General features: G+C 39.9%; 1 long non-coding RNA gene across 1 annotated transcript in view; it reads right to left on the reverse strand.

Annotated features, from left to right (window-relative positions):
* Positions 1-302: 302 nt before the first annotated feature.
* The window catches only part of LOC135290355 (uncharacterized), a 62,109-nt gene continuing 50,809 nt past the window's right edge, over positions 303-11,602 (reverse strand). Inside the window, exons 9-10 of the long non-coding RNA XR_010353122.1 lie at positions 2,759-2,855; positions 303-733 (exon numbers count right to left, since the gene is read on the reverse strand). This is a non-coding gene — a long non-coding RNA (uncharacterized LOC135290355). The remainder of the gene's footprint in view (positions 734-2,758; positions 2,856-11,602) is intronic.

Genomic DNA, 11,602 nt, shown 5'->3' on the forward strand with positions numbered 1-11,602 from the left:
CCCTCCTTTCCCCACTATTCAGTGAATGGCTTATTTCAGCATCTCATGATACACCATCTGTAGCCCTCCCTACCATCACAACTTCAGGAAGTATTTTTGACACATTAGTCCTCTGTCCAAGCTATTCCAACACATTTTTGGAAACACTACAGACAGGCTGCAGACACTGTATTTGCTGACACTGACCACAATCAGAAGCATTTAATTTGAAAAACTGCTGGCAGCTGCAAAGCTGACTGTGGAAAAGCTGTAAAGAAGCTGCAGTAACAAAAAAGAAAATAAACAACAGCAAACACCCCACACACATTTAGAATTGTTTGCCCATTCACATGAGGCTCTGCTTCAAGCAGCCCTTTTTCTTCATCATGCTTTTTGCAGAGGTTCCTCTTAGGTCCCAAGCTTGAGGGTGACACCTCAGGTCAGGACCGGGTGCCCCAGCCAGACCTGCACATATTAAAGAAGGCAAGGAGTGGCCACCAGTCTACTGTGTAACAAGCTACGTACCATTCCCCCACACCCCAAAGAAATGGTGATCTCCGGAAGCATATCATGCAAGGCTCGTCTAGTTTTTTGCTGTTGCTGTTGCTGGTTCTATGCTCATCTTTGCCCAGGTATGGGGCATGCAGGCCTCATTCCTCTGGCAGCAGAGAAGATGGTTTGGTTCATAGCAGACACAGCAAGTGGAGGCTAAGCAGAGCAGCTAGGTCTACGGGAGCACAGTAATTGTGCTCTCCTGGTAAAAAAAAAAAAAGAAAGAAAAAAGAAAAAATCAAAACAAACAAACAAACAAACAAAAAAAAAGCCTAACGGAAAACAAAGGGGAAGGGGAAGGAAGAGGAAGGAAGGAAAGGGGAAGGGGAAGGGGAAGGGGAAGGGGAAGGGGAAGGGGAAGGGGAAGGGGAAGGGGAAGGGGAAGGGGAAGGGGAAGGGGAAGGGGAAGGGGAAGGGGAAGGGATCCTTTCTTTGCCTTAGCAGGAAGTGGTTATAAAATCAAATGAAGACCAAGGAGATTAAACTGGAGGGGATGTCAAGCCATGAAAAGGTGAAATACTGAAAAATGCCCTTGCAACACTTTTTTCCAGGGAGAGCAGAGGGTAAGGAAGTTGGACACATCACTTGTTTCATCACTTGTGACTTTAAAGTCTCTTTGTTCAGGAGACAAAAAGAAGAAATAAAGAGAAAATGACTTCACAAAGTCCTACATCTGAATAAGCCAAAACCCTCACATTGAATGAATGATAAATAATTTCTACAGCGATTTAGTTGTTTCGGGGAAATCCTATACCTCTTCCTACATGCCCATACTGATAAAAAGACTAGAACAGAACGGCATTTTATTCACTTGATAAGGATGGCAGGAAAGAACAATCTTTTACTCTTATCAAGGACAGTGGAACAGAACAGCACAACCTTGGAGAAACAGATAAAGGATGTAACTTAGGGAAACGGAATTCATGCAAAACACAAGCAGGATGCCAGCTCAGCTCTGCAAAGCTGACAAAGCTGAAGTGATGCAAAACAGTGATACTGACCTTACTCAAATGTAGGGGTTGAGGAACAGACACCTAAAAAGGACACTGGACATTGAAGATAGATCCCAGAGAATCATAAAAAGACTTCCAATAAGGGGTGTGACTATGTCAAATAAGGTAAAGGAAGTGGGGATAACTAATGAATATATATAGTGTGTATGATAAAACATTGTTAACCTGACACTTGGCACACTTATTAGGGGAAGGATCCTCTAAGTGACCAGCATGCTGCAATAAAGAATGCCTGCTTTCTAATATGCAAAACTCAGTTTGAAAATTACTATCTAACCAATTTCAGTATCAAATATCAGTTCTTGCTAACCATCAGAAGGGATGTAAAATCCACCCAAGCATTAGGACTTTACAGTAAAAGGGACATTTAAATGAACAGTCCCACTGACTCACCTCAGAGGTCAACGTTTTTGTTGGGGAAATAATGGGTTTTTTAATGAATATGGTGTATTTTTACATCTCCCTTCATGAAGAAATGGGCATAGTAGGCCCAAATGAGTATAAATAAAAAGGAGAGTGGAGTTTTTTGTTAGGAGATAAAATGAAATCCAGGGCTTACCTCAACCTGATTTAACTGTAGTTAAAACTATGATTGCAACCTTGATATTGTGATGTAGTATGATACAGGCAGACCAACCTTGAGCAGAGAGCTTTAAACAGGGAATGACAGGGGATAGAGGTGATGACACACAGTCACCAGGAAAGAGTTCATAAATTCGAATTAGTCAATAAACCAATGTGTGCAATATTCTGGTGATGTTGGCTGTGAACCTCCTAGTAATGAAGAGGCAGCTGAGACCTTCTTTTGTCAATTGGAAGAAGCATCTTATTGTCTGCAGGCAATAATCCTCCTGCGCCAGTGTTAGATCACTTATGGTGATGGGGTCCAAACCCCTCTGCTGGCACAGGGACAGCCTCAGCTTCTCCGTGACTTGGTAGCAAAACTAAGGAAAGTTTTTCCATAGTAAGACAAGATCTGACTTCCTGGAAATCAAATATTAACTTAAATGGATCTGACCTAAATCACTTCAAATACAATTTGTTGAAAGAGTACATGTGCATTTTTGAAGGAAAGCAGGAATACAATCTTTACTCACTAATAACCTCTAATGAAGTCCCATAAACCAGTATGGAAAATGGCTTCCTAACAATGACAGAACTGTAAATGTCTGCAACAATAAGGTTCTCCTCAAGGCAGAGTGGCTAAAAATTACCAATGGAGGGATCTCTTAATGGCTTTACTCCCAACTTCTTCCATTCATATCAGGTGGCACATTCTCCCTTGAGTAATGTCTATTGGAATAGATTGGACTGTGGAAAAAAATATATTTTTAGCATGAATGACTCAACATTAATAGAGTTAAAAGTTTCTGAATTCAGCATGAAAACACATTATGTCAAGAACTAGTGACAAATCCTACTTCTCCAATGTCAGGTGGATTGAGTAATGTCTGGAAAGACTGTGGTTCTAAAACAAGCATCTGGACATGTCAAAACAGTTTATATATCCTTTCCACAGTGTGCAAAAATGAAGTTAACTATTCCCTTCATTTAAAATATTCTTTGTACCCCTATGAAACTATTAGTTACCATACTGTTAATATTTCCATTTTTTAATATGAATGCTCCCAGCAGCTAAAGGTGGTTTAGTACAACAATAACTTAAGGGAAGGGGTATGAAGTAGCATTTTTTTTCCCTACTTTCTTAGAGGGGCTGACATGGGCTTTTAGCATTGAAATCAGGACTCTTTCTTGATTTCCATTTGTTTTATGCTCACAATAGCATTGCTGAATATTGCATGGGTCAGTAGAATCTGGAGAAAAAATATGGTTTGTCTCCCTCTAAATATCCATATTTGGATGAAAGCCAAGTTGCCTGTGATCAAGTAAAGCCTAAGCTGAAATAAAGACAATAAAAATGTGGGAAATTCCACTTCACATAAGTACAAACAACATGGAGAAACTAATAACAGGCTCTTAGGAGTGCAATTCAATTTCCAGATTTTAAGTGTCCTCTCTTTTTCATGTCAGATGCTCTGCACCTTTAGAGATGTCCCTTTCCTATTTCAAAAAGCAGTGATGTCATATGCCTAGATGGCTTCATTCCAGTAGGAATGGCAGCTAGTGCCCTTGGGAGAATGTAACATTCAAATCAACGTTCATATTCCACAAAGTGTTAACAACAAAATGTTGATAGTTTGACTTCCCAAATGAATGAAGATCCATCTAAATAGCTTGAGTTTTACTGAGCTGTTTGCAAAACTAGAGAAAAGTTTACTACAGTTGACATCATTTCAAGAAAAAATGTCAGATTTAAAAAAGGAAAGTTTTTATTTATTCAGTCCTGCTTTGTTGATTACTTTTATTTTGTTATTTTTCTTAGTTGCTCTGTTCTTCTATTCACTATAAAGGGATCCTGCCAAAAATAAAAATCTCCATCCTCCCTTCCCCCTCCTGAAACAACAAAAACACATTTTCAAACCACAAGAGTTGTAAGCACTATAATTTAACTGTATGTGGCAGTGAGAAATCCTCAAACAACTGCATTTAAACATCTGGATGCTCTAGAAATAATCTGCAAGTACATCAAGGACACTTCTACTATGTGAAAACTTCCACACACATCTCATTCTCCCTTCACTCTTTGCCATTGTCTAAGCCATTTGACTAAGACAGGTTAAGCAAGCTCCAAGCACATACAAAGTATATGCACTGTTTTTTTCTCCCTGTCCTAAACTATTTTTTTTCCGTAAAAAAAGTGGAAAACACAATACTGACATTCCTTTAAACAAAACATCAAACATTCTGGTCTACAGCAACTCTTCTCTGCTCCAAAGTTAAATCCTCTTGCATTTTTAACATATGAAGCAAAGCTGAAACAAAAAATTATTGCTACCAAATTTTGATCAACAAGATGTTTACTGCATTGTCAGATTCACAAATGGAAAAAGCAATTCTTCATAATTTTATAAACTGCTACTGAGAAAAGACTCAGATTTTTGTAATTCACTTTTACAGATTTAAGTTTTATTCTACAAGAATACTTAAATATTTGTCTGCTTCAAATGTTCAACCCAGTAAAAATAGGAGCAATTTTGCCCTCCTGAATCTTTTCTTTCTCTTCTAGTTTTAAGGTTCAGAGTTTTCACCTCATAGCAGTGACAAAAAGCAGGACAGTATAAAATGCACATGGAGTACTGGTTCATAGGAAGAAATTATATAAAGAGCTTCTGTTCTTTATCTTCCCTCACAAGAAGGTTTATATGAAACAGGACGATCAGGATGGTACAGAAAAAAATGTTTCATGCAAGATGGAATTAAACCTTGGGATTTGTTCCCATAAGCAGACCCTAAGGTCACCAGTAAGGGCTAGATGCTTGTATAAACCTTGGAAACATCAAGGACAAGCATTTTGGAAGAGGTATTAAAACATACTCTTCAGAGCTTTAGCAAAACTATAACTATCAGTAATCAAGACAATCCCATGTCTGAAAGTTTCTTGCACTTTTGTCTGAAGCATCTGGCACTGACAGCTCTCAGATGTGGGATGCTAGGCTAGATGAATGATGGATATAATCCAGTCTAACAGTCTCTACATTCCAGTTTCCCTGTATAGAGGTTTTTTCCTAGTTTTTTTTCCTCCACCATTTTTCTCCACCATTTTTCCTACAAGCTTCTGCACAGGCTTGTCTCAAAATAGATACAACACAAAGCAGATTTGTACAAGCATAAAGTTATGGAAGACAATGGTGCTAGGCTATTACTTTAAAGGTTGTAAAAGGCAGTTATTTTGCCTTTTACAACCTTTTCTTCTCTAAAACAGATTCTCATTATGAAGAGCAATCATGAAAAGCAAGCATTAATTAATCAAGTATTTTTGACCAATACAATGTTAAAAATAATAGGAAAATAGAAAACTATTTTCTAGAACTCCTGCTCAATTTTTACATTTTAGGCTTGGATTTTAACTGATGTGACTCAAAGTGTCTATATTTACCTTACTGGAGCCATCACACTTCCAAAGGGCTAGTTGGAAACTCCAAGGTGCCTAGTCCCTGTCCCACTGGAATTGTAAGAATCACTAAAGGACTAATTCCCAACATGTGCTTGTCTATGTTCTTTTTAAAGGTGAAACGCCAGCCTGTCATTTCACCCTTGCACTCCATCTGTCATGATGACTCTTCCACTGACAACTCCCTGAGTTACAGGAAAACAGTGCCTGGGGCAGAGGAAGAGTGGATTTATCTGAGGCTGCAATGCTTTTTGACAGCCTAATAAATGCTTCCTTGCCTCTTTTAATGATGCCATTATTTTTTAATCCTTTAATAGAGCTCTGTAAAAAATATCCCAAATCCTTATATATTCAATTTTCTAAAGCACATCTGGTATCATCCTAAAACTGAAACACACATTTGGTAAACTTAATTGAAAGGCTTGCCTTTTCCAGCAATATGCACTTTCTGTCTGCAGCAGAAGAAAAGGTGGAAGTCTCCCACAATATGGTATTATACAGAGATGTACAGGTCTGACTTATCCTCTCCTCAGTAATATTAGACATATCAGGATGCAGATCAACTATAAATCATTCCTTAGGACAATTGCTGAGACCAGCAGCTGCTTTTCAGACAGAATATTGAGGTTGCTATGGACTTTCCCTCAGACATACAGTAACTAGCTGCTCAGCACTGCGTGGCAAGGAGGCACAGAGTTATGTGAGAGTCTTGCCTGGGAGTGCAAGAGAGCAGGGTACAATGCTGGGAATTTAAAAAATGCCTCAGAGATAAGGAAGAGGCTGCACAAATATATAAACAGGCAGCTGTGAAACAAATATCACTATTTTTTACTAGGGGCATAACAGTTATCCACAGGGCTGAGGAGATGGGCTCTTCAACATGTTAATGTTAGGATGTGATGGAGGACAGGGTGGAGCAAGGATAGCTGTGAGGCAGGGACCCCTCTGTCCTTGGGACCATGTGCTCAACTTCCATTAAGCTGAACATTTTGGTGTCTTTTACATTAATGCTTTAGGTAGGGTAAGGAGAGCACTGCCACTTCCCACCCATTGATTCACCATGGCAAGAGCAGTCCCAGAGGTCACCAAACGGTTCCTTTGGGGAAAAAGCTGGACCAGCAAATGCATTCCAGGAAGTCAACTAATGCAATCCACCCACTCCTCGACACCTTGTCGATGGAAAATCTCCCAAGCACATAGTCAGTGGCCCTTACCCTTACATCTATATGCAGGTCTGCTCTTCCTGTGTTGCACTACTTGCAGCTGCTGGAAGCTTGCCCCCCTGCAACAGTCCAGGAAGGTAACTTGAATTTACATACTTTGATGGGCAAAAGGCTAGTCCTCATTCACCATTATCAGCTCTAATTGCTACATTTTCATGTCTTAGTAGCATTAGCAACTGAGACACAAAACAAATTATCTATGACTTATTTTTGCTAGTTATGCATGGTCCATATCTGCCCATTTACTGACCTCCAGGGGATGTTTGTGCTGCTTCACAGCCTGCAGTGCTGTGCTGTTTAAAACCCTATTTAAGATATCGCCTTAAAAAGCACCCTTTAGTTCTTTGAGATGAACAGTACAATTGAAGTAAATGAATGTAGTGAGGACTGCTTTGAGCAGAGGCTGCACTGTCTGATAACCTACAGTCTCTTTTCCCCTTCTGTAGGACAATGTCGACAATAAGATTTACTTCTGTTTCTCCCCAGCACCATTTCAGCAGGTCTTGTGCAACAGGATGATGTTACTGTTTTTCAAAATTTCAGGGTGGTGTTTAAATCTTAAAACCATGTGGTCACTTATGAAAACAACAGTTCTTTTCATATTATGCCATAATATCTTTCAAATTTTCTTTTACACATATGTCACTTCAAAAACAGCTCAGCATGCAAGAATAAATCAACTGTCAGTATCTATTTAAAGATATCCTACTTGAAAATATCAGGATGTCTGTGGTGCAATATATTTAGTCAAAGAACCATTTCTATCCTTTAACAATAATAATTTTTGTCCCCTCTTTTTTTTCTTTTTCTTTTTTTTTTTTTTTTTTTTTTTGTTTTTTGCCTTTTGCTCCTCAATCACAAATATGGACCATGAGGTAATTATCCTGTTACTCAGTGCTACACATAGGCAAATTCTGCATTTCCTCTCCAAGCACATGGAAGCTGATGAGCCCAACCAGGGCTACAGTTCAAAACAATTAAGGAAAAACTGAATGAAAAAATTACAGCAGAAAATAATAAAGAGGAAGCTCACATCCGTGTTAATTGTAAGGTGGCTGTTTTTACAACAGGAAGCTGATGAGCTGAATGATGATCAGCATGGCAGTGCAGACAGCTGCCCAGGACCTGGCCAGCAGTTGGCAAAGCCCTACAATGGAAAACAGATATGGGGAAGGACAGGGACTCTGACTTCACGTAAGCACAGCACAGTGATGGATGATGACACCCCTATCCTTTCCTAATTCTCAACACCATAGCTTACCACCATCACTATATCCCAGTGGCTGGCATGTGTACTTCTGGCTTTTATCAGTAAGGTGCCAACACACATCCTCCCTTCCAAGATCTTCTGAAGAAGAAAGAGTGCAGAAAGACCAAAAATATCTCTCCACACTTGAACTGATCTATATCTATCCTTTTCAAACTTGCACTAATCCATACACTGCATAAAGAGATCCTTCTGTAACGTTTTACTCTGAATTCTCCAGGAAATAGTGCCACAAGAGCCTCTATCAGTTCCAGTCTTGCTGCAAAGTGGTCACCCAGCTTGCACAGGGCACTGCTCGGCACCAGATGAGGGCAGCAGCAGCTCCATGGGACACCAAGGAAATGGGTAGAGAAGCTATTCCAACCCCAGCTGACCAAAGGCATGATGAAACAGGACAATAATGGAAATAGATTGAGACCCAACCCAAATCACTGTCAAGGACAAACACAGACCAGCTGATGTATCTTGCTCGGGCAGGATGAGGATGCTGTGCCATTTCTTCAGCAATGTGAAACCGTTAAACCCAAAATAAGAAGAATCTTTACCCTACTTTTATATGGCTGTGTTTCCATGGTTCCATCTTTTAAACTATAAACATTTCATGCTTTAAAGATTCAAGGAATGATCGTGTTACACAGACATTCTTTTACTGAAACCCCATAAAATACCAATATGTTTCATTCTGCCTAGCTGTCCTGTTGCTACTTTGAAATACCCAGTAATCTCTACTGAACAGTCGTCTTCTCTCCCAAAGGGCCTAACATAGAAACAGGCTCAGCAAAAAAATAAATCATGTATCATCTTTGTAGGAAAAAATGTTAGCTATGTATTCTTGCAATTGGCTCCATTAGGTTTTCATACTCCCTCTACCCCTTGCTTTCTCTCTGACTCCTTCTCTCTTTTCAAAAGCAGTTTTTAAAGCAGTAGATGGCAGGAGTCCAGGAGTTATGTTACTGCCAAAAATTAATTTAAAAAACAAGCGGGAGGCTGTGAGCTGAAAAAAAAAAAAAAGAGTGGGGAATGCATTCCCTCTGCATCTGGAACTTTCGATCTAGGCAGTATAACTGATGGCATGTAACCTTGAAAATAGCCCTTCAATCTCTTTCTCTTCTGTCCACCAGACATGGCTGACTGCAGTGAGGTTCTCCCTTGTTCTGCTATGAGAAGAGCTAAATCTTCACGTCTGCAACTGCAGTTTAGTGGTTTGTATGGAAGTCAGTACTGCTAGGTTTTACATGTTCCTTGTTTACAATAGTGAGATTGTGGTTGAGAAGTGGCACAGAAAACTGGCTTTTAAGAAAAAGATTTTAAAAAGAAAAATAACTGGATGTGTTTACAGAAGGGTTGATTCTGCCACTATGTAGTAGAGTGGATACTTTCAACAAAATTACTTTTGTTTATTTTTACAGCCTCACATCCACTAAAAATTAGTGCCTTTCACAGCAGCTCTCTGAGACAACTCTAAAACAAATAGACAGAAGTTATCCCCAGCCATAGCCTCAGCTGAGCCTGGGAAAGACTCAGCACACCAGGGCAGATACACTCTACTGACCTCATAGGGTGTCCCTGACATCATTAGTGACACTTATTAGGAAGATGCTTTGTACCCTCACTGACCTCTTCTGTCTCTTTTCAGTTCTAAAACAATTAATTTCCAACTACAACAACTGATAGACTTGTGGACTTAAGTGCATGGCAAAATGTGCCACTCTATTATTTCTCCCATAATACCGTACTATTTTATATGCTTCCTCAACCTTGAGCTGGTATATTCTTGCATGTGTTGGGTACGCATAATCTCAATCCTGAGTATTGGTTAGCTCAAAAATTGCCATTTAACAGGTGGATTTAAGACCACTTTCCCCCTATTTTTGTCAACTTATTTTTATCTATGTTGTAAGATATCCAATAGATCCTTCTACAGATCTTTACAGATGTCCCTCATCTTTTCTGGTTTCAGTAATTCAGTTTCATCAGCAATTTTTTTTTTATGTTGCTGCCCACTGAACATAAAAGGTCCCACCACAGATCATAATTTAATCCCCCTGCTGATCTCACCCTGCTCCAGGAATTGATACTTTATTCATGCATTCAATTTCTTACTGTTCATAAATTATTTATCTATTTAAGGATCTTCTGTCTCATGTCATGTTCCTTAAAAGATTTTGGTAAAAAATGTCTTTCAAAAGTCTCTGGAAAAATTAGCAGTAACTGGCCAGTGAAACACCTTCTATTCACGTGCCTTTATCCCTCTTTCGAAAGTGCTATCAGGTTTGTGTGGATGTACAAATGTCATGTTGATTCTCCATAGACTGAAGGTCATTTAAACATCCAACAGTTTTATTGAGGGTCCTCTGAAAATGCCGGTGTTGAATAGTGGGTGCTGCTGCCTGTTATCTCTTCCCAACAAACCTCTCCTGTAGAAAAGCAGGTTGCATTAACATTCAGGCAATGCAATCAGACTCCCACTCAACACTCACCACAACTGGCTCAGTGAGAGAGGCAAGAAAGGCGCTTTTGCAAGGTTTTATTCCAGTGGAGCACCAGCCAGAAAGGGACACAGAGGGAAAGAGACGCAGCGCATGCGGCAAGCAGCCTAATAAGTAGAAGGGGTGGGGGTGGAGCTGAGGACAAGGCAAAGGGGACTGGTCTCCAGGGGAGAGGGTGCAGCCAGCAGGGGTATCCAACCAATGGGAATAGGAAAAGGAGAAATCACGGTTCAGTGAGGCAGACGTCCATGGGGTAATCTGTCTTTTCACCCCAGGAAGACTGCTCTGTGGTAGTTAGTCACTGCCAGTGCCAGGGCAGAGGACTTGGGAATTGACTGAGAGGAGAGAGTTCATGGGATGCTACAGTCCCCCACTGGCAAATCCCCCTATGCTCTTGAAAGGCTAAGAAATTGACAGGCCTTGGATTATATTCAGGTTCAATAAATCAGTTTTTCAAATCCAGAGTTCAGGTACAAGGACCAAGACTGGTATCCTCATGGCAAAGCACTCTTGGTTTGTAGTTCCAGTATCTCTTTTGTACTTCCAGATAAATTTTCAAATCCTTCCTACCTCTGCAATGCCACTTCAGGACAAAAAGGAGCAATGGCTGGCCAAGAGACAGGTCCCAGGTTGTCTAGAGGAAAACTTGAGAAATTCATTGAGAAATGTGTCCTGGAAACAAAACCAAAACCAAGCTGCCAAATTCTGCACTGGTATTTTACAGATAAATCTAAAATATAGTGTCATATTGCGTTACTGAAACAGTATTGCAACAGTCTAATCATCAGTGACACTGGTAAAGGTTGCAGCACAATGCACCCATTGTAAATTCTTAGCAATAATTACACGCAGAACAGAAGACCTGGCCTTCCACTTGATCTTCCTGGAGCACAACCAGATGTCTGGATTGACCACAGATGGCCAGCAAACCTTCTAGAAGTCAAATTTCTGTGTAATAGTTCTTCACATAGCAACTAGCAAATATTTTTCTGTCAATAGGAGAAAGATGAATACAAGACGGATACAAAACAAATGAAAGCTGAATACTGAGTACCCCAACATGAGGA

Source organism: Passer domesticus, chromosome Z (assembly GCF_036417665.1).
Source record: "Passer domesticus isolate bPasDom1 chromosome Z, bPasDom1.hap1, whole genome shotgun sequence".
NCBI classification, from domain to species: domain Eukaryota; kingdom Metazoa; phylum Chordata; class Aves; order Passeriformes; family Passeridae; genus Passer; species Passer domesticus.